At 41.1% G+C, this 20,558-nt stretch overlaps 1 long non-coding RNA gene across 1 annotated transcript in view; it reads right to left on the bottom strand.

The window, feature by feature from the left end:
* Positions 1-1,846: 1,846 nt before the first annotated feature.
* LOC128146936 (uncharacterized) overlaps positions 1,847-20,558 on the bottom strand; it is a 100,594-nt gene continuing 81,882 nt past the window's right edge. Inside the window, exon 4 of the long non-coding RNA XR_008236895.1 lies at positions 1,847-2,289. This is a non-coding gene — a long non-coding RNA (uncharacterized LOC128146936). The remainder of the gene's footprint in view (positions 2,290-20,558) is intronic.

Here is a 20,558-nt window from a genome sequence, read left to right as displayed (position 1 = left end):
CTGCTGCATGTACCAAGAGGCAACTGGCATGCAGAATTTGTTCTTGGTTGCTGCAAGCAAAGAGAGGTGCTTCATCCCCTTGCTCCTTCTGAAAATTACTCGTACAAGGGATCGGTGCATGACGATACCCCTGGTGACCACCTTATTGAAGTCCATCAGACAAGCAAGCTGTACTGGATATAACTAATGATAAAATATTTGATTACAGATAAGTATTTTTGGATCTACTCAGGGATCCACTAGGAGCAAGCTGTGTTGGAGTGTGCATTCAGGAATAAGGATTTCCACCTAAAACATCCTCCAAGTCTCCATGTAGAGCCAGTACCTTTACCACCAGACAAAGCAAAAAATCCTAAAGCCACCCGGCACGCTGACGGCCAAGGCCTGACATCAGCAGAGGGTGGTCCCGTCACGGGGGGTAGGTTATGGGGGGGAGCAGAGGAGCTGTACAACCCCCCTCCCCTTGCACAGACCAGTACAGGGCACGCGCCATGCGGTGGGACTGGGGAAAGAGCCGGCGCGGCACAGTCGCATCAGCGTCGCCAGGTCTCCTTGTTCAGCGGCCGACAAACCTGCAAGACTGATTGCAGTAAAAATAACGCAGGGAATATTAATAGAAATGTTAATAGATGAGCTCTGCAGCGGCTGCTATCGCCTCAGGCAGCACCGCGGTCCTCGGGGACGCGGGTCCGACAGGATCACGGGCAGTGTCAGGGTGAGTCCGAGTGGCAGCTCTGGACTCCCACCCCCTGTAACTGCTGCAGAGGGGAGGGAGGGGAAGTATAGCCAGCCCCAGCCTCCGCCGGGATTCGGTTTTCTGTGCACTTTTGTTATTCTGTCAGGCTTTCACATCAGCTCAAGACTAAAAGGAGAAAATTACTTAGATAGATAGATAAAAATATATATAAAAATCCTGTGACTTAACTATATATAGAGAGAGTATATAAATCATAGGATTTTTAAATTCACTCGTGGCTGAACAAGCAAGGAGGGAGAAACTCCTGAAGACTCATGACTAGCAGTAGTCACTGTTACAGAAGCAACCAGCAATTACGAAGTTGCATGATCAAAGCTTTTAATGCTGAATTTTCAAAGCCATTTGTAACCATTAAGCAAATATTTCAGCTCACAGGAAAGGCAAACATTACTGTGCATCTTCAATGAAGAGTTAAATTTAAGTAAAAAAGAGAAATGAAACTTTTCCATTGTTATGCAAATAATTTATATCATCTGAAACAGAACATACAAGCCCCAGTCCCTAGTCTTCTACCTTAAAAAGGAACTCGCAGAGGCTTACACCCTGCTTGTAATTGGTTTTGCTATAACATTAGCATTACTTTATTTGGCAAGACAAGAAGAGTCACACTTTGAAATATCAGCATCCATCCAGAAACCTCTTTATGAGAAGCAATTTCTTTCGGTTATTGATTTGAAGCTTTAAGGGAGATGTATCAAGTTTGGTTTTGGATTAAAAAAAAAAAAGAAATAATTACGTTAGACATAGTATTTCATATTAATGCTAATAAAGTTGTTGGAGGGTTTTTTCTACCGCTGTGTTGTACAGAAGTGTAAATAGCAGAATCATGCTGACTCCCGAGGTGCATGTGCTTGGCTCTCCAAACAGCACGTAATGGAAAGCCTAAGGTTCCTAGTGACCTAGAAACAACCTGAATTTGCATACATAGTTAATGAAAAACAATGAAAAAGTGTTAGGAGCAACATCCACTCTTGATATAAAAAAAAATCGTGTTGATCCAATATTAAACTCAAGATGAAAAATGGCAGAAAGCTTTACGAGGAAACTGGGGTGTTATCTTCAGTCGTGGTGTTGTTCAGAGCAAAACAAAGTGCCTTAATCCACAAACCCATGATTCAGATCAAAGAATCTGCAAGTTTTCTGAGCACAGATCCTACCTCAAGTCCAAGTCCAAAAAGCAAGGAGCCGAGGTGTGCAAGCAAATCTCTGCCTGGAGCTCCACAAACCCCAGTCCTTAGCTCTTTGCCTCACTGGCACTGTGCGTGCTCCTGCCTTTTGGGAGGATAAAATGTGTTTTTTCCATATGGGGACTTTGTCCAGGATTATTTCCAGAGATGACTGTTACCTGAAGAAGGTGGGTGTAGGTGTCCATTCTCCCTATGCAGAGGAAACTCATGGTGGTTGGGGGACAGCCTTGCTCACTCCTGATGTATCTGCATTGAACTGCAGACACTGATTTAGCGATGACTCCTCAGCAGCAAGACATGGACACCTTAAATGCAGGGTCTGCGTCTGGGGAACTTTCAGCAATGCTAGCAAAAAAAAAAAAAAAAAAAAAAAAAAAGCTGAGTTTTGAAATAAGGGCTGTTATGGGAGGGATGTGCCCAAGTTGATTTGCCATACAGCTAAAGCTGGCTTCTGAATAACTCCCTGCCACATTAAATTCTGTAACAAGTTATTTTTACCTGAGAAGAACCACATCCAAATTCAAAGGAAAGGTATGTTCTCAAAAGCCATGGATAACCACAAGAGGAAAATTTCAGAGCTGTAAAGAACAACTCCCTGTACCAGAGATACGCACATCTGTTCTCACAAAGAAAAAGGGAGGAAAAGGGGTGTGAACACTTTGTGCAGTCCCCGGGTTGGCAATCCCATCACAGTCCCTGGGCTGGCAGGGGTCTTTGTCACCTGAAAGCCACTTCCAGCATCTCCATCCATTTTATCTATGTGGATTGTTACCCTCGTGATAGATCATGCAGCCTGACTTGCAGTAGGTGCCACGCTATAGCACAAGTAATGGTTTAAGTGTAGATTACTATTGAAAATAACTAAGTTGCACCTAAGACTTGATGGGAAGGCTGGCATGCTCAAGCATCATTGCAGGTATGTGGAGGGTGGAGAAATTTGGCTTCCTTAGATTAAACTTCATGTTTGAACACATTCAACTGCTCTGGAATAACAGTGGAAAAATCCCAAAACACTAGATTACAGGTTAGGTTAGACAGGAATCTCATGGCAGAAATATACAGTTTTTCATAGAGGCATGCAAAAAAAAAGGATTAAGTTGCTTAATAGGTGACCTTTTATCATCTGAATTTGCAATGAATTTTAGACCAGCTTCATTATGTTCTCAGTATAGTTTTATTTGTATCAATGTTTCTTCTAACAGTCAAATAGCAGGGTCAACATTGAGAAAAATGGATTTGTTTAAAATTTAATTGCCTAGGAAGCAGAACAAAGTAAATCGCTAAGGTTAACGTTGGCTTTTGACGAATTATCGTCAGATTTGGAGCATCTACCTTTTTTGCAATGATGACAAAAGCGAGTGCCATTGGGCTGTGTAATGGCACGGAGCGGTGTGCTGGGGCCAGGGCTGGTGTGATGGGCGTCCACCACGCAGCGGGGGAGATCTCAGCACCATCCCACTGCCCCCACCAAGAAACTGCACCACCGCGGGGAGACGGCACCGCCAAAAGTCACCTGCTGCAATATGTGAACTAACCTGTGGTAAAGAGGGAAGAGAAACCCACACGGTGGAGAACCAGAACTAAAACTGAGGGTGGGAGAACAGAAAGGAATAAGACTTGCAGAAGAGCTCATTTCTGAAGGCAAATCAGGATCACAATAAAAATACGTAACTACGGGAATCTTTTATTTGTAAGTACACAGGCTTTCCTTCTGCAAGATTTATGTGCACATATAAATACCTATAGAAACCTGGCCTTTCCTAAACCGCACTGCACCACACGTGTTTAGATTCTTAGATGTTTGCTTGAAACATACTTTCTGGTTTGGTTTGGGGTCATTTGGGGTTGGTTTGGGGGTTTTGTGCATTATGGGGTTTTTTTTTTTTACTGATGTAGCTGATACAGCAGGATACCGCATCCTCCAGCCCTGAGCTCCTGCAGCATTGCCAGTCTCCAGACAAGACATATTTCCATTCATCACGCTCCAGAAAAGCCCAGCCCACATCCCCAGGCATCTCCCAAGGGTGCTGGGAACAGCACGGTCCCCCCCACCTGCCTCCAGGTGAGCTGCCATGGGAACTCCTCCGCTCAGCCCCCACCTATTGTGGGAAGGGAGCAAGTGGAATATCCAATTCCACAGGCTTTGAAATATGGCCATTAACAGTATTAGTCTGTATTTATTTAACATTTCCCCAGCCATAGCCAATTTCCATGATGCATCACACTATGCAGCTGATAAAAACTGCAGTAACCAGGTGTGACAAGTAACAACATAGTAATAAATGATGTAACAGCTCTGGGAATTGCAAAACCCAAAACCCAACAAAAGCATTGTTGTCTGGATCACATGGTTAAAAGACATGTAGCACTCTCCCTCACTCATGTACTATTTATATGCTGGATGGCAAAATAAATATTGCAACAAACGAATTTTTTTCTATGCTATGAAACTTTGTTCTCTCTGTCATACCTGGAGGTTTTATTTCTTCTTTTTCAAGAATTCTATAAAAGAGTCCTCTCAAATGAGCAATTAGGCTTATCTCACTTGCCCCATTTAAGATCACACTATGATTGTTCTCACTATGAAACAGTTTGACTACATAAAACTTTACAGCCAGGTAGATTTGTTTGGTTTATAACATAAAAATATATAATATAATGGGGAGGAGGGTGATCACAGTAAGAAGCTGAAATGACTGCAGGATTTTTCACACATTTCCCTGGAATTATTCCCATTCTGTAAAATGAAGCAAGTCTTGCCACCTGTCTACAAAACCCTCTTCATTTCAACCTTTGATACTCCAAAGCCATTGACTTTGCTGCTAGTCTTCATAAATCTCAAATTGCTATGGAAAGCACAAGTGCCAAAAATATTAAATACAGGCAGGAGAGGTCATTGCAGATAACAGGCCATCTCCAAAGCTGGTATGAACGGGCCGTTACCCACCTGCTTCCCGAGCGGCCCTTGGCACACGGGGACCAACGGGCAGATGACATTGGCTACACGTGAAAAATATTTTTCCTCTTAATGCAGAACTGTTCTCTATTTTTCCTAAGTTTAATGTTTCTATGTTTGTATAATAATCACACAGAAAACATGCGTTATTACAGTCACAGTCAGGCCTGGTCTTTGGTATATCTTCTAACAGTATAAGCTGTTTTATTCATTGTCTCAGACCTTGTCCTGTATTTCACTATGGAGGAAATAAATCTCACTCAAAAATACCAATCTGTATTACTGGGTGCGGTCACGCATCAGGATGAATTTAATTTACAATACTGATTTCTGATAAATACATGATCTCATGATAAAAAGATGAAATTTCATTTCCTTTTAAGACAAGTTAGGACCTCCTAGGTCCTACCCATCGCCCTGGTTAGCATATCCACCATGGGATACTGTACCGACACATCACCGCAGAGCACGTGGGATGGGAGCCTGCTTGCAAAAGGCACAATACCTAAGCCAAGACATCTGCAAGATGTCCCCAGTTAAACTGGCTCCAGACCAGAAGCAATAAGACGCTACTTCCGAGCTACCAGATCCCACCAGGACCTGGAAGAGGAGTTGCACTGAACACGGCAAACCGACATGGGTAAAATAGCACGGTCCCAGCCTCGTGGTACCCCTGGCTTTGGAAGGATTAAACTCGTCCCTGGAAGTCCCTGTGCAGAGCTGTGCCCCCTCCCTGCTCACACCTGGAACAAAGACTGGGGAAGCAGGAGATAACAGAGGATGGAGAAAGGACAAAAATACCATGGAGGCTGCTCAGGAAAGTGCCCCAGATGATCTGGGAAACAAGATTACCATTTTTTTTTTTTTTTTTTGAGACGAGGGATAGCTGCAGCTAATTAATGGTCTAAGAAATGTGCCTTGAGTTAATTACTTATCCTGTTTATTGCTGCACTGTAATCAAACTGAGCTGTTTTCTAGACAAGCTGTTAAATATAACAAAACAAATAGCAATACTGATTCGGGAAATTATAATATAAAAAAATGCACCAAAGAATGTAATGCAAACCTAGGACTAGTACAAGAAGGATACAGCTACATTAACATACACCCACAAATGCCTGCAGCTGTCGAGCTCAAAGGTTCTCCTCCCTGCAAGGAAGGACTGACTGCCTTTATATTAATGTGAAATTCCACCCAGGTATGATATTTTGTCTACATTTTGAAAATAATAAGAAATTGGGGTGAACTGTTTTTCATTGGTTACCAAGGTCACTCTGTCATAGAAAATTACCTCTGTGTGAATTTAATTTTCTGCAGATATTGCAGCGAACCCTCCTCCCATAAGTTAGGTTTTTGGGGCATCTCTTGGAATGAACCGATGCTAAACAAAACACAACCTCTGCCTTTTTGGCAGGGTTGTTTCACTTTGTTTTGCCAGCTTCTCCACAAACCATTATTCTTTGCAGGGTTACAGAAACAAGAAAAAAACACAACTATTGCATTAGTGTTTGTCCTGTTTCTTCAATGCCAGGCATCTTTCTTTCCTGTCTTCTTTTTGTCATCCTCCTCAATACAGGGCTGTTTGAGAGTGAAGGGAGAGCTTACAGAGCCTTATAAAATGGCATTGGCCTGGCAAAAATTTAATATTTTTTTTAAAAATCACACCTGATCATTGAACTCTGTAAGCTCTCCCCTTACCTTCCTGATCTGACATCTGCCTTTCTCTACTCTGCCTCCCAAGAGGAGAAACATATTAAATTCATAGCTACAGCTATCCCTGGTCCCAGAAAGAGCCTTTATCCCTTTTATAGTCTAGATTACTTTCTGGAAGCAGCAGTGTTAAGTTTATCACTTAATTTTTTACTCTCTAAAAATGGTGGACAGAAGTCACTTTAAGCTGAACTAAATACAGTCTGGACAGTGCAGTAGCTTCAGGCCAAGAAAATCTTACAGCCAAGAACCAGCAACTCTTATCCAGGTTGTCGGAGAAGTCTTTTCATGGCTATATCTGAGTAAGCAAGCCCACAGTGCACATTCAGCTATGAAAGCTGGAATTCCTGTTCCACAATCCTAAATACTATCATTTATTTAAAAAAAACAAAAGAAAAACAACAACAAAAAAAACCTACACAAAAAAAATGAAAACCAAAACACTAAAACAAAAAAAAACACCAAAAAAACCAAAACAAGTAAATTCCAAAATTTTTTGCTCTTCCACCAGTTAAAACCCAGACTTCTTTACCCCAAACCCTCACATTTCTGATACAGTGCACTAATATCAATTTACTATAAAAAAGAAAAGGGAAAACATTTTGAAAAGCCTGACATCTTTTCCTTAAAGAAACCTTATGCACTGTAATGGGACCATTTCATCTGTTGTATTATAGAAATCTGCTTGCAATTATTAGGCTTATTTCATATTTTAATGTAATTATGTTTGGCCTTTGCTCTAATAAATCCTTGAACCAGAACTGGAAGATAAGAAATTCAAATACCCTAAGCCTGCTAAAGATAAAATGCTGAAAGAAAGGTGGTGCTGCTTAAATAGCTTTGCTCAAAAATCAATACAGAATACATTCATAAATTAACAATCACTCTAGACTAAAACATTTATTGCTGGAGGAACACTGCATAATTAAACTATGGGAATGAATAACAAATTAAAATTTAATTTTAATTTTGGGGTTCTTTTTAAAGGCTTTGGTTAAAAAATTAACTTGGTTACACCTGACCTTATTTCTACTGGAGATTATGTGTGTTAGTTGGTCATGACTCTAAAAACTATAGTCCTTTAAAGGTCAGGCTCCAGCTAAGTGATCTTAACTGGACTGGAGTTGTGCCAAAATTCAGAGATGCATAGGGTCAGGATAACTAGCATAGTCCAAAAAAAAAAAAAAAAAAAAAATTGCATTTGTAATCCCAAAAGGGAAAATTCAGATTAATCCAAGTGTTTAAATCATACTTACACTTGACCTTGTGAATTGCCACACTGAAAACAGTTCTGCATTCCCAGCCTACGCTGCATTTAAGCGCTGCAGCCCGTGCCTGCCTTTGCCCATGTTACACCGCGGAGCAGGAGCAGCAGAGCTGGAGGACAAAGGTGCTGCTGCGGTCCTGACAGCTGCTCCCCTCCCAGTTCAGGGTTGGGATTTCTTTATTTTATTTGATTTTGGACTAGCTGGACTGATTTGAAGCTGGACCGCAACATTTGCTCTTGGGGCAATCTTCCGGCTCACCCCAAGCTGCACGGGGCTGCAGCCTGGGCACTTCATGTTGCAACCTAGAGCGTTGTCAGTGGAGAAAATCAGGAGATTTGCTTCAAAAGTGCTTCCCAACCGAAACGCCAGTGTAGGCGCACCCGGAGTGATTTCCAGGCAGCGGTACCTGCCACAGAACGTACATCACTCCTCCCTTTCTCTGCCGACGGTCGTGTTGGAGGCATCCAGCATGACCTGAGCAGCGCATGCACAGTGTGTCACCAAACATCACTCGTTTTCTTGAGACATCAAGAGAAATATCTCAAAAAGCTGAAGTTCCTTTTTTTCCCCCCACTTAAATTTTCTAGGAAGTTTTTTTCAGGTTATAACCATATGCTCACAGACAAAGCTGTTTCAGGCTAGAATAAGACGCAAAGGAAATGAAGCTGGGATGATTACTGTTTGCTCTTTGGAAATGGGTAAGACATATAAACCTGCAGGAGCAAGGCATAATATTTAATTCTTTTTTCTTTTGTCATTTCACGTTCCATTTTGCCTCCCTCTGTCAAAATCATCCCTGGCTGTTCAGCCTGAGGTGTCACTGATTAATCCAGTGGACATAGGGGGTTAGAAGGAAGAATAATTACATCAGGCAAATTTGATATGCTGTCTACATCACTTACATTTTATAGGCACCTTTGGCCTTATAGCTGCATCCTGAACAGTGACAACTGCTGCTTTTCCAGGTAAAACATGCTTTGCGGTAAATAAGGGAGGGGAAGGAGTAAGATGGGGTAGGAAGGACAATTAACTTCTATAAAATAATCAAAGAATTTATTACAAATGTGTTGGCTGTTCTGCTGATTTCCTTGGATGAATTATAACCAAAGCGCCTTCTCTTTAAACACCAGTTTCTTTAAATATTTCTATTATCAGTCATGCAGCAGTGAAGCAAGTACTGAATGGCCACACAGAGATAAATTTGAAGAAATTATTTCCATTAGCAGACCTGCAAGGGAATGATAATACAGGAATTTAGTCTTTTAGGAAATATATGGTACTTATACGCTATAACTATAGTTTAGATATTTGGGGCGGGATTGATCTGGGTGTATAAAAACAGAAATAGAACTCTTTCAGTTTGAGGAAGGTATCAATAAAGGACAAAAATGTCTGTATCATGAAGGTCACATTAAAGAGCATCATTAGTAGATCACTTGACCTTTGCTTCAGTGATTCTGTGAATCGAATTTCCTTCAGCATTAAATAGGTTTGTTCACAGTACTTAAAAATACCATTCCACCATAGAAATAAAAATAAGCAAAGAAAACCTGCCCTTTTCTCACATATGCAGCAGGGTGACAAAGATGTACAGCTTATTTTGGGGTTCCTCTCCTCATGTGAAAAATTGATTTTGAGTGAGGGAAGGACAGTTAGAAATGTCTTGCTCCAGACCAGCAGGTTTGGGGGACTCTGACCAAATGGACAAGGAACAATCCCATTTGTACAGTCCATCGTTGCTAATGAAGACAAACCCGAGAATGGTTCTGGTGCATTCCAAAAGCACCCCAACAGGTAGGGTCTCCCCAGCTGTATGCTCTGCCCAACCGGAAGGAAATAAGTAGAAATATTTTGAGGACAACTTAAAAATAAGATAAGTCTCCTCAAAGTAACCACCTTCAACCACTGCTGGAAACACAGTTCTTTATGCTGGTCTGACCCAACGTATCTGTTTTGTTCTTACTTATCCCTATAGCAGCAGGGAACCCAAGTGAAATCCTCATGGTACTTTTGCGCTTATTAAATTAGACGAGATTTTCAAAGATTCATAGATTTTGGAGCCAGAAGAGACCATTATGGTCTATTCGAACTCCTGCATCACACAGGCTATAAGCTTCACCAAGTGATTCCAGCATGTAGACTATAATTTATAACTGAGTAAGAACATATTTTTAAGAAAGAAATCGAAGTTCTCTCTAAAAAGGTCAGTTACTTCATATAGGATGAATGATGGATGGGACCTAACAGAATAAATACACACAGCACTTTTTTGATGCCAAAATATTCCTCAGAATATGTTTTTCATCACACATTAATTTTGCCCATTATCAGATTAAAAGCATAGTGCAAATACAGCCCTAGAGAAGGAATCCTATCTGTCCATACCCATACACGCTTTTCCCCTAAAGCATGCTAGAAAGTACATTATATAGAAAACCAAAACATAATCGTTATTGAACATTAGCAAACTAACTAAACAGTGAGGCTGTAAAACCAGAAAATAATTCTTTCCTTTTAATGCACAGTTTTGTTTGAGATTTTACCAGCACTCTGCCAAATAAGCAATATATTCTCTTCATGCACATGAGAAGGAACATATTTCACCTCTAAACATTTATACCTTCTGAAACCAAACAGTACACTAGGCCATGTTAACCAGTAAACACTGAAATGGATGGAATTATAGTGTGAATATGACTTGCAAAGACACAGGAAGTTCATCACTACAATTGTCAAATGTTACTGACAAATCCAAAGAAAAAAATTTGCCAATAAAACCCTATATGGAAGTGCCTTGAGAAACAAAGGGGAAGAGTAGTCCCTCTCTGAGTGATATGCAGATACCAAGAAGATCCAGCAATACCACTCCAGGTACTCGAGGTACAATCCAGGTACAATTTCAGTGTTGCTTGCAGTATGAGGAGCCTCAATTCTCTAAAAGCCTCTGGCAAAATAGGGAGATGGACTCAAAAATACCTAAATTAGACACTCCAAAAGAGATTGAGAACCCTTTTTTTTATGGTCTCAGATGTGAAATGGCACATTTTTAGGGGCAAAGACAGTCCTTCAGAAGGTCTCTATTATACAGTGAGGCTCATCACAAGATATCTGTCATTACTTATTTAGATTGCACTGAGGCTGAGCAGGCTTTTAGCACTTATCCCTCCATAAGAAAAATACAGCAATTCTTGGGGAACATTTCTTGAAACAGGAACAGGAATAGAATGAAGAAAAAAAAAAAAGAAAAGAAAAACATGTTTTCCTCCTGTCTATTCCCCTACCAGGGTCCAGAAACAATTTCAGAACTTACAGACAACAGGACATCTCTGCAAACCCAGCGGGAAGCTCTCCTTCCCACAAGGTCCATGGGAGATTTGCAGTAGGACTAACAGCATCATCAGGGTTCACCAATACCTGCAGTAATGAAGTCTCATTCATGTCTACAGCAGCCAGCAGAGCCAGCACCCCAAAGGCAGCACACACGGTATGTGGTGGGGCTTTTGTTAGAGGGGATGCTCTTTCCCAGCACTGCCAGTCCCACCACAGCCACCTGAACGCCAACTGCATGGAAGCCGTGACAGCTCAACATCACCTGCAAGTCTGATAACCATCAAAAACTCCTGGCTGGACATAAAAGGTGCCTGTCTCAGAAGGTACCTGCTACCTGGATTGCTTGAGAAAACGTTCACATTGCAAACAACTACCGTAATCATTGTCCCATTAGTAAAACCAGCCACACTTCGGATACCTTTCACATTTCTGCTTATTTGCATCACTTGCATATTTTATACTGGATGCATTTCTAAGGGAAATGAGAAGTTACCATGGCACATTTGTCCCACCATTCTACAGTATTTCCCTGACTTTCAGCAGCTGATATGGATACTCATAAAGGAACATTTACTAAAGCAAGCACCGATTTTCCTTAGCGTAAGTGGACATTTTTCACCCCAAGACTGCAGACATTTGCAGTTCACATGGGGTTTCAGATGGCTGTAGCTAAGCTTGATGATAACAGAGACTTCACTGTTCCCAATCTTGGATATGCACAAAGTGGCATTTCCCTGCTTGGAAAAAGAACTCAGGAGGAATTAAAATGTATATACAATGGCTAGTGCACCAGCTCGTATCACGGAATGGGAAGTTAAATCATACACAGACAGAAAACACTCTTAACTGTGATACTGTGTTTGTATTTGTAAGTAGCCCTGAACTCAAAAGTCACTGAACTCTTGGCTGCTAATACATTTTTTCTCTTAAGTATTATTTTAAATAATGCAAAAGCTTTTGTTCCTTGCAAATCACAAGGCAGGGTACAGGCCATTTAAAAAAATTCAGCTAATTGGTTTTCCAGCACAAAATATTCAGCAAATATTGTGCAATTCTTTCCCTATTACAAACAATTAGACAGTCTCAAAATGCGTATCAGGTGACGGTCTCTGACTAGCCTCACTTTTTAAACCTAATCAGTTAATGTACATTGACCTATATTATTTCAAGCAGTATTTTGGGATTGCGTGCCTTCTGCCTATGTCTTTCCTAATATCCCTATTTATACCTGAAGCGAAACAAATCCTTTGAAGGCCAAATATTCCATCTGCTGCTTCTTCCCTCTAAAACAGATATACAGGTCAGCAAACTAAAGGGTAAGATTACTTCTGATATCTGGGTTTTCTTCCCCCAGAAGAAAAGAAATATGGTAGAAAAGGACTTCAGACTTGGGAGAAACCTTGACTCACGTGCCATTAAAATTTAAGTGGCAAAAGTATCCTACCACTGCCTGTCCCCAGACACTGCTAATCAGCTTTCTGGTGGACATATTGCTACAGGAAAACTCAAATAGAAATTCTGTATCTTCCTACTCGTGGTCACAGCCCACTTCTCCAACCCATTTTACATTATATCCAATATTGGTTTTATGTGTATTGGGAAACACAGTGTTAAAACAATTACTGTTTAATTTTCCTGAAGATAATTATCCAGAGTGAAAATGAGTTGAAACACATCAAAGAAAAGCCCACATAGCCAGCCAGCAGTGCAACATGCCGTAAGCAGGACAGGGCTGGCACCCAGGAGATGTGGATGCTATTATCCTGCGCTCATCAACTTAGTTAAATAAATCACTGCACCTCTGTTCTCCCCATCAGGTTAGTGGAGATAATGATAATGTCTGCTCCATAAAATCCTTTGAGATTTACTGTTTAAAAACAATCTGAAAGCTAGGTATCCTATTTGCTTGATTAGATTATTTTATATCACTGTTCTAATCATAAATTTTCTCAAGTAGTGAATTAAAGAGAGTTGACAAGTAAAAAACAAGGTGCAGCTGGGTGGTTACACTGGAACTAAAAAAATCTCTCAAAAAAATTGTCAATATTCTACATGTGTCTAAGGGACAGCAACTTAAAAAAAAAAAAGTCTTCCCAGATCAATGTACCAGTGCAAAAGCTGTAAGGAACTAATCACCGCAGAAAAGATATCTTAGTCTCACAGAGTGACCAATGCCACCCTTCACTGAAGGTGGCCCAAGAGAGGGAGCAGCAGCATCTCTTCTGAAGAGTATCACAGCTTCCTGAGGATGCTCCATCTCATATGAAAAACACTGAGTTTCAAATGAAACTCTAAAAATTCATGTGTCTTCAAATAGAATAAGGGTGCCAACGTCAGCTGGAAAAAATAAAGAAAACTTTCCAAATCCACAAGAATGGAAAGTTAGCGCCATTCTTTACAAAAAATGCCTTTTATCATAAACTGGATGGCTGCATTTTCATAGGTACAAATACAGTTAGTTCAATTGAGCTGACATGGGAGTTTTTATAGAGATAATAAAAGGAACCATCAAGAAAAATAAAAGATAGATCCTTGCCAGAATCAATCAAAAAGCCTTGAAGAGAATATAAGAAAAGCCAAGCAAGTATGCCCACCAATTCAGAAGTCTGAAAGAAGACAGAAAAATATAATTCAATTATGCAATAAAAGATCACTGAACAATCCACAAGCTGTGAAAAACAGGTACTGAAGTATTAAAATAGTCAAAGCTGAACGAACAACTAAGGAAGTAAGCTCGATAAAGACAACACAATTGAAAAGTAATTACAATGTTAGAACTGAACAGTTTATGAATGAGTTCAGTATACCTGAATAACTGGATTTTTGCAGGAACATCTTCTGAAGAAAAAAAAAGTGCAAAAAGAAAAAGGCTGGCAGTGAAATAATAAGGAGATTATTATGGATTTGAAAAGAATATTGTTAGCATGTGAATGGAAGGGGTACCTGATGTAAAGTAGCTTTAAGCATGAAGAGAAAAAAAGGAAAGGACAGGTTAAGTTATAAGATGGATTGGAAATTAAAAAGAATTAACAGAAGTTTAATTGTTCACCATTACTTTAGAAGATAACAATATTCTAATATGCAGGAAAATTTGCAGGAATGGAAAAATTGAAAATTTTTACAGAGGACCTGTAATTCCTTCTTCCCAGGTGATGCTGCCCCACTGAGCATTTATTGGCACAAATCTGGCTTTCCATGTTTTTCAGTCAATCTTCAGTATTTCTTCTTCTTCCTCTCTGGGTTTTACACTCAAAGGATTTCCCCCCCATTGATTGCTGACAGGATGGCTTGAGCAGTACCTAAACAGGAATCAATGCTAAAAGCAGGAAAGATGCGTTTCTTGGTCACAACTTACTCCAGTGCAGTGAAGTAGTTTCTGGAGAATGCTGCAAAATTAAATGTTATGAGGAGTCTGAAAAGACTGACTTCCAAGTCAGAGTTAGGAGGCACAAACTTGCAAACACTTCATCTCAGGCACATAAAATTTACTCAGAAACTTTGAATATTGATAAGGGAAATAGAGACACTTTTCAGATGTGCAGGTATTACCTTAGCTCCATTGCACCAGGCAAATTCTCTTTTTTACTTAGCTTTTGTACAAAGTTAAGAAAATTTGCTCTCCTGCAGAGTGCTCTGGCTAGGAATGCTGCTTTCTGTATGGTGGGCACTTCAGTAAAACAACTGGTTTTTCTTGTGCAATTAATGAAGCTTCAAATGATCTATTGCACGTTTCACTGCTGTAATTTAGTAAAGATGTGTAGGAAGGGAACAGATAATCAAGTTCATTAAGTCAGCCCATTGCCTAGGACTGACCCTGCAGAAGTACTGCATTTAGGTACTGAATTCCCCTGAATGCCAGTAAAATCTCAGATTGACTACATCTTCTTTCTCAAGTGTAGCCAATCTGGGTATGGTCATAAAAGTTCATCTGCTGATTTAATATGAGCACAACCTCACTGTACTTGACAGAGGATCCTCAGGAGCTGTTTATACGACCGGCTGCAGCTGTTAGGATGTATTTTCCCAGTTTTTGCACCAGTATTTAAAATGTGCATATATCTGGGGTCCTGCACAGGTTTGCTCAGGTACCGTAACCAGCAGAGAAGCAGCAGGGCATGGTATGGCATCAAGCTACACAACTGAGGCAAAGGAAGCATTTATCTCTTCAGACAACACACACAGCCCCTGTTAAAAGAGTGGGCTTCGTGTCACCAGTGATCCCCGTGCTGGTGTTTGGAGCCACTGCTTTGGGGCTGTAACGGCATCACCTCCAGCCACGAGCTGATGCAACACAGGCAAGGAGCTGATGCCCCGTACAAGTACGGCTCCTGCCCTCAAACCATAAGAGTTCCACATGGAATCTAAAAAGATCCATGGGTCTGAGGATAAAATGCAGCTTCTGACAACCTGGAAATCCTCCTCTGGCAGCCACGAATTGTCAGTGAAAGAGCGAGCCATTTTCCCTTTATCTTCATCTGCTGGGGGAATTTTAGGAAGCGGTTGTCATGATTTTTTTACCACACTTTGGCTGTCCAATGCTGCACAAGAAAAAACGTATGAAACATTTACCCGTAAGCAATGTGCAGCAGCCGTGCCCTGGCCAGCCCGGCATTTCGGTAGAATAACACCCGGCCACGAGCACGAGCGGTGGCTGCATCCCTCTCCCTGGCAGCGGGAGCTTCGGGGCTTCCTGACGGAACACAGCTCCTGCTTTCTGCTGAGATTTTAAGCAACTGTAATCATATAATGTCTATGCAGCACCATTCACAGGGGCTGTCTGCAAAAGAGTAAATTGATTTTAAGAAGGCCCTTCTGATTGCCAACCTACCAGCATGGTCCACACATCTTTCCCAGGCAGCCATCTGGTACGGTTCTGCATTAGGCTTCCCACAAGAGATGAGGACGGGATCACACTTTTTCCTGCAGCAGTGCTTTTGGTAGGAAGCTGACCACATTTTTCTGACATCTGTCCCAGCAAACTATTTTTCTGCTTACTCCTTTTTCCTTGCTGCTAACTGCAAGTTTCACTTCCCTCCGTTGCCGCTCACCAGCAAACACCAGCACAGTCCCTCCTATGCAGGACATCAGAGCACACGGTTCTCAAGTGATCGCTTCTCTAGTCTCCTTCAGGTGTCAGCATCAATGCTTTCATTCCATAAGGTCTCAAGAAATTTGCAAGAAATTATACCATAGCTTCTTGTATATATACTGCACACGTGTCACAGCTCATATGTAACTTTGATGTTTTAAAAAGCTGGAAAATGCCAGAAATGTTGTTAATGTCATTTTGGGGGAGGGTTGTTTGATGTTTGTGCTTGGGGTTTTTTAACCTAGGGCAGCAGGAGTAGGACCATTAGGTCCACAACACACCTCTCCATTGGAGCTAACAAGTACAGGCAGCAATGCTGGCTATCACCTCCCAAACACTACCGAAGCCTGGCCAGCGTGTTTTACAGGCATTTCTCTGCAGGGGAGGGATCAGGACCGTGGGTTACACCCCAGAGGAATGAAGGAGGACCTGTCACACTATTCTGTCTCCTGTCCACTGAGCTGTTCATGAAACAATCTTGGTTATCTCCATTCCCCATGTCCAGGGGCAAGTCCCAGCCCTAAACACGAGGTTGATCCCTCCAACAGAGGCTCAGCAACCTCCATTCTCACACCTCATGGGTTCCCTCTTAAACCGACTCTGCATTTCCCAGCTAACCGTGTGGTCTCAGCATCCTTCCCACCCCAGCTCACCTTGTCTCTATGTGAAAGTGAGGCAGGAATTTTTTCCTTCTATAATTAGATGTCAGAGCAAGAAAGACAACTTACGTAGAAAATTCCAGCCCAAATGACTTAAGATTTGGCTAAGGAATACATGGATGGAAAAAAAAAAATTCTTATGAATATGAAACATATCACAGACGTACCAGTAACGGTGCATCAGCCCTGCCTCAGAGACAAGTGTCATATACACAAAACATTTCTGTTTTCCAGTTCTGTTTCATGATTTTGAATATCTGGAAGGCTGCTAAAATAGAAAATATATTTGTTTCATTCATGAAGAAAAATCTAGCCAGCTGGTATGAACCGAACTGTTTTGATCAAAGAATCACGTTTTCCAGGCAAGCACGCCAGCTTGTATCTCTCTATCTTAAAAGCATCTACTAAAGCAGAAACTTTTTACATTTAGAGTAATGAAAATCTTGCTACACTAACTTAAGGCAATTCTCAGTTGTTAAATTTAATTTCCCATCAATAAATCTAATTATCTAATTCAATTTCTGATTCTTAATAAAAATGGTTTCCTATGTCATTATAGCCACAATCTCTAATATCTGAGACTCAATAGGATTACAGTCTGTGTAAATACAATTTCTGCAAACAGATGGATTTTACATGCAGATGGAGAAACACAAAATGGTATTTGTAGCTATGTCAGCTTCAAACACCTATCATTTTGAAAAAAGATAAACAATAAAATTACTGGGGGTTTTCTTCTCTGTCACACTGAGGAGAAAGAAAAATCTGTGATTGTGCCTTCTTTAATTTGACAAGGCTTAGGATGTTCCCTTTCAGGAATTGAATTATCTTAAATATAACCCTACCAGAAAAATCAGGAGTGTTGTCAAGGTTATCTGACACTCTGCAAACACTGGAAGCCTTTCTCTTGAATGGGAAAATTACTGTTAGAAACATTTGTGCAGATTTTAACTAACTCACTTGACCACAGTTCTGGCGGTTGTGAGATGATTTTTCATAATATATTTGTATGCCAAAACGTTACTATGCAAAAGCAAACTTTATGCTTCCTAGCTCACATATATGAGCATGCCATGGAGCACAGTGGGGTCAATTATTGCTCTCCTTGCAGCCAGGTGATGCTCCACTGGCTCGCACAGTTAGATATACAGACAGAAAGAAAGATTCCTCCTCGGTCAAAATTTGTTCTCTGCGTCCCATCTACAAGCCTCTGCAGAGTATCAGAGTTAACGCTTCAGGAACTGATTCTGTACATCTGGTTGGAAATTGCACAAAAATTCAGGGAAAGAATGACTGAAAGGTTTTGAATCAGAAATAAGTTAAAAATACATCACTGTCAGTGGCTGCCACTTACAGTCCTCACCATTCACGTAAACCAGGTGAGCAGAAGAGAAAAAAAAAAAGGGAATCAAAGGAGGCCTTAATAAACCTAAAGGAAAGACACAAGGAGAAAACCTTACAGAATACAAATCACAGCTGAAACACAGCTGGTGTGTAGCTTTTAATTGTTTTTAAGGGAAGCTAATCCCCATGGGTTTTGAAGATGGGATGGCTTTAGGTTTAAAGTAATTTACCAAGAATATTGTTCAGAGCCGCCTTCGGGCAAAATCACTTTTCTGTTTGTTTGGGTTGTTTTCTTTTTTTAATATTACTGAGCTGTGGGAAGTATCATTATAGCCAGCCTTCCACTTTGTTTTTCTTGCAATTAAGGCCAGCTCCAGGATGGAGCAGAGGAGAATACTCACAGCAAGGCAGCGCTCTGAGGGCAGTGGGCTGCGCTGCCTGGAGCAGGAAGAGGTGCAGCACGTTGTCCATCACACCCCAAAACTTCAACTGCAGGACCCTTCACCTTCTCAGATTCCTCAGCTCCAGTTTCATGTCCTGGGAATGCATTGTCTAGATGAGCAAAATTATTAGTGTTTGCTCCTTTCCCGTCTTAGGGAGACACCACAGCTGAACGTGGAACTGCAGGGGGAATTATAGCAGTGAGGGAAAAGCATGAATGCACATACCATCCAAATTCTAAAGAGAACCTCCTTTTCATTTCATTTCTCTCTCTGCACAAATGTGTTTCCCCTCATGCACTCCCTCCCATATTCCCGGTCACTGGACCCATATCCAACGTTTTCACTTGGAAAATCAAATCCCTGCAGTGAAAGGTCCAGGCCCAGACTCAAGCACAATCCAGATTCCTGGTAAAAATGACCCCCAAAATCCCAGGAAGCTGGAAAACAATGTGGCAGTCTCTCTCGGAGAAGGTTTAGGAATGTAGAAAATTTGTTTTATGCTTAAGACACTCGGAAAACCTAGGGTTGATTTCTATAGAAGAACAGGTGGCCAAGAGAAAATAACAAGAGCAAATGATCTTGTACGGTTATTTTCTAAATGGGGTTGGGCTATTGGAGGGCACTTTCTGCTTCTACTGCTTAACTGCTGGGGTGATCCCCAGAATAAAGCTGAGTTATATGTGAGAGCAGTGCATTTTTTCTGGAACAATTTTTGAAATCAAACTGAATACTTTGAATATCAGCAGCCCACCTACAAATGAATAAGCAGCTCCTGAGACATTACCATGGCTCATGACATAGCAGGTTATAAACTGGCTTTTTATAGAAATATAGCCACAAAACTGGTGTAAACTCCATAAATTCTTTGGCTAAAACTCCTGTAACCCAGAGGAGAGGAACAAATTGCAATTCTTTTCTGGTTCAAAGGGTCCTGTTCAAAGCTCACAGTGTCCAAAGAAAGCCATTCCCCAGACTGCTGAGATTACCTAAATACTACTCTGACATCTTTCCTATTTACTTCACAAGGTCTTACACTGTATATGAATATGTATATGAAGTACTAACTTGCTCTCTCTGGACAGAAAAGAAAGTTCAAATAATTAGTCATTTGTGATCACTCTCCAATGAATTTAAAGGGTATATAGATAACCCTCAGTGTCCTATTGACTAGGATTAGCAGAAAGTACAGTGAAAAACAGAAGTGAACACCTGCATAAGAATGATCTGGTTGAGTTTTGGAAAGGGAAAAACCTCCTTTGCAAACCTGCAGCTGCCAACATGCACGTGGAAAAGGCTGATCCAGGTAATGGACTCTATCTGGATGACCAGGAGAATTCTTCCTGAAGTCCTTCATCAGAGGGAGGCTTTTAAAGAAACCAAGCAGGAATGGTTAAACACGATGAAGGCAGGAACAAACTGCCTGTTCTCGCAATCGGAGCTATGCGTCTGCCATCGTCTGAAAGAGAGATTGGTAAAATTATATCTTGCTGTGATAGCAAAGTCATTCCAGATGTACAACAACATGTACAGCAGCTTCTCTGTCAGGATGGACACTGCAGGCAAGGGTCCTTTTGCCAGGAAACCAGGCGGTTGATGAGGAACACGACAGAAGTCTACAACGTCACAGGTGCCTTATCTCCATGGAAGCTCTGAACCCAAGGGAGATCTTTGTGCCACTTTTGCATTTATTAAGAGGTCAGTCCCAGCTCCAGTCCTTTCTCCCGGCTATTTGGAGGAGCACAGAAACACAGCTCTGCCACGGGCCAGCACTACTGACGAAGCATGTAAAACTAAGACAAAATTGCTGGCAAAATC

The sequence above is a fragment of the Harpia harpyja genome, chromosome 10 (genome assembly GCF_026419915.1).
Source record: "Harpia harpyja isolate bHarHar1 chromosome 10, bHarHar1 primary haplotype, whole genome shotgun sequence".
NCBI lineage: Eukaryota > Metazoa > Chordata > Aves > Accipitriformes > Accipitridae > Harpia > Harpia harpyja.
Note: the sequence above shows the minus strand (reverse complement) of the source record. Positions and strands in the feature narration are given on the sequence as shown.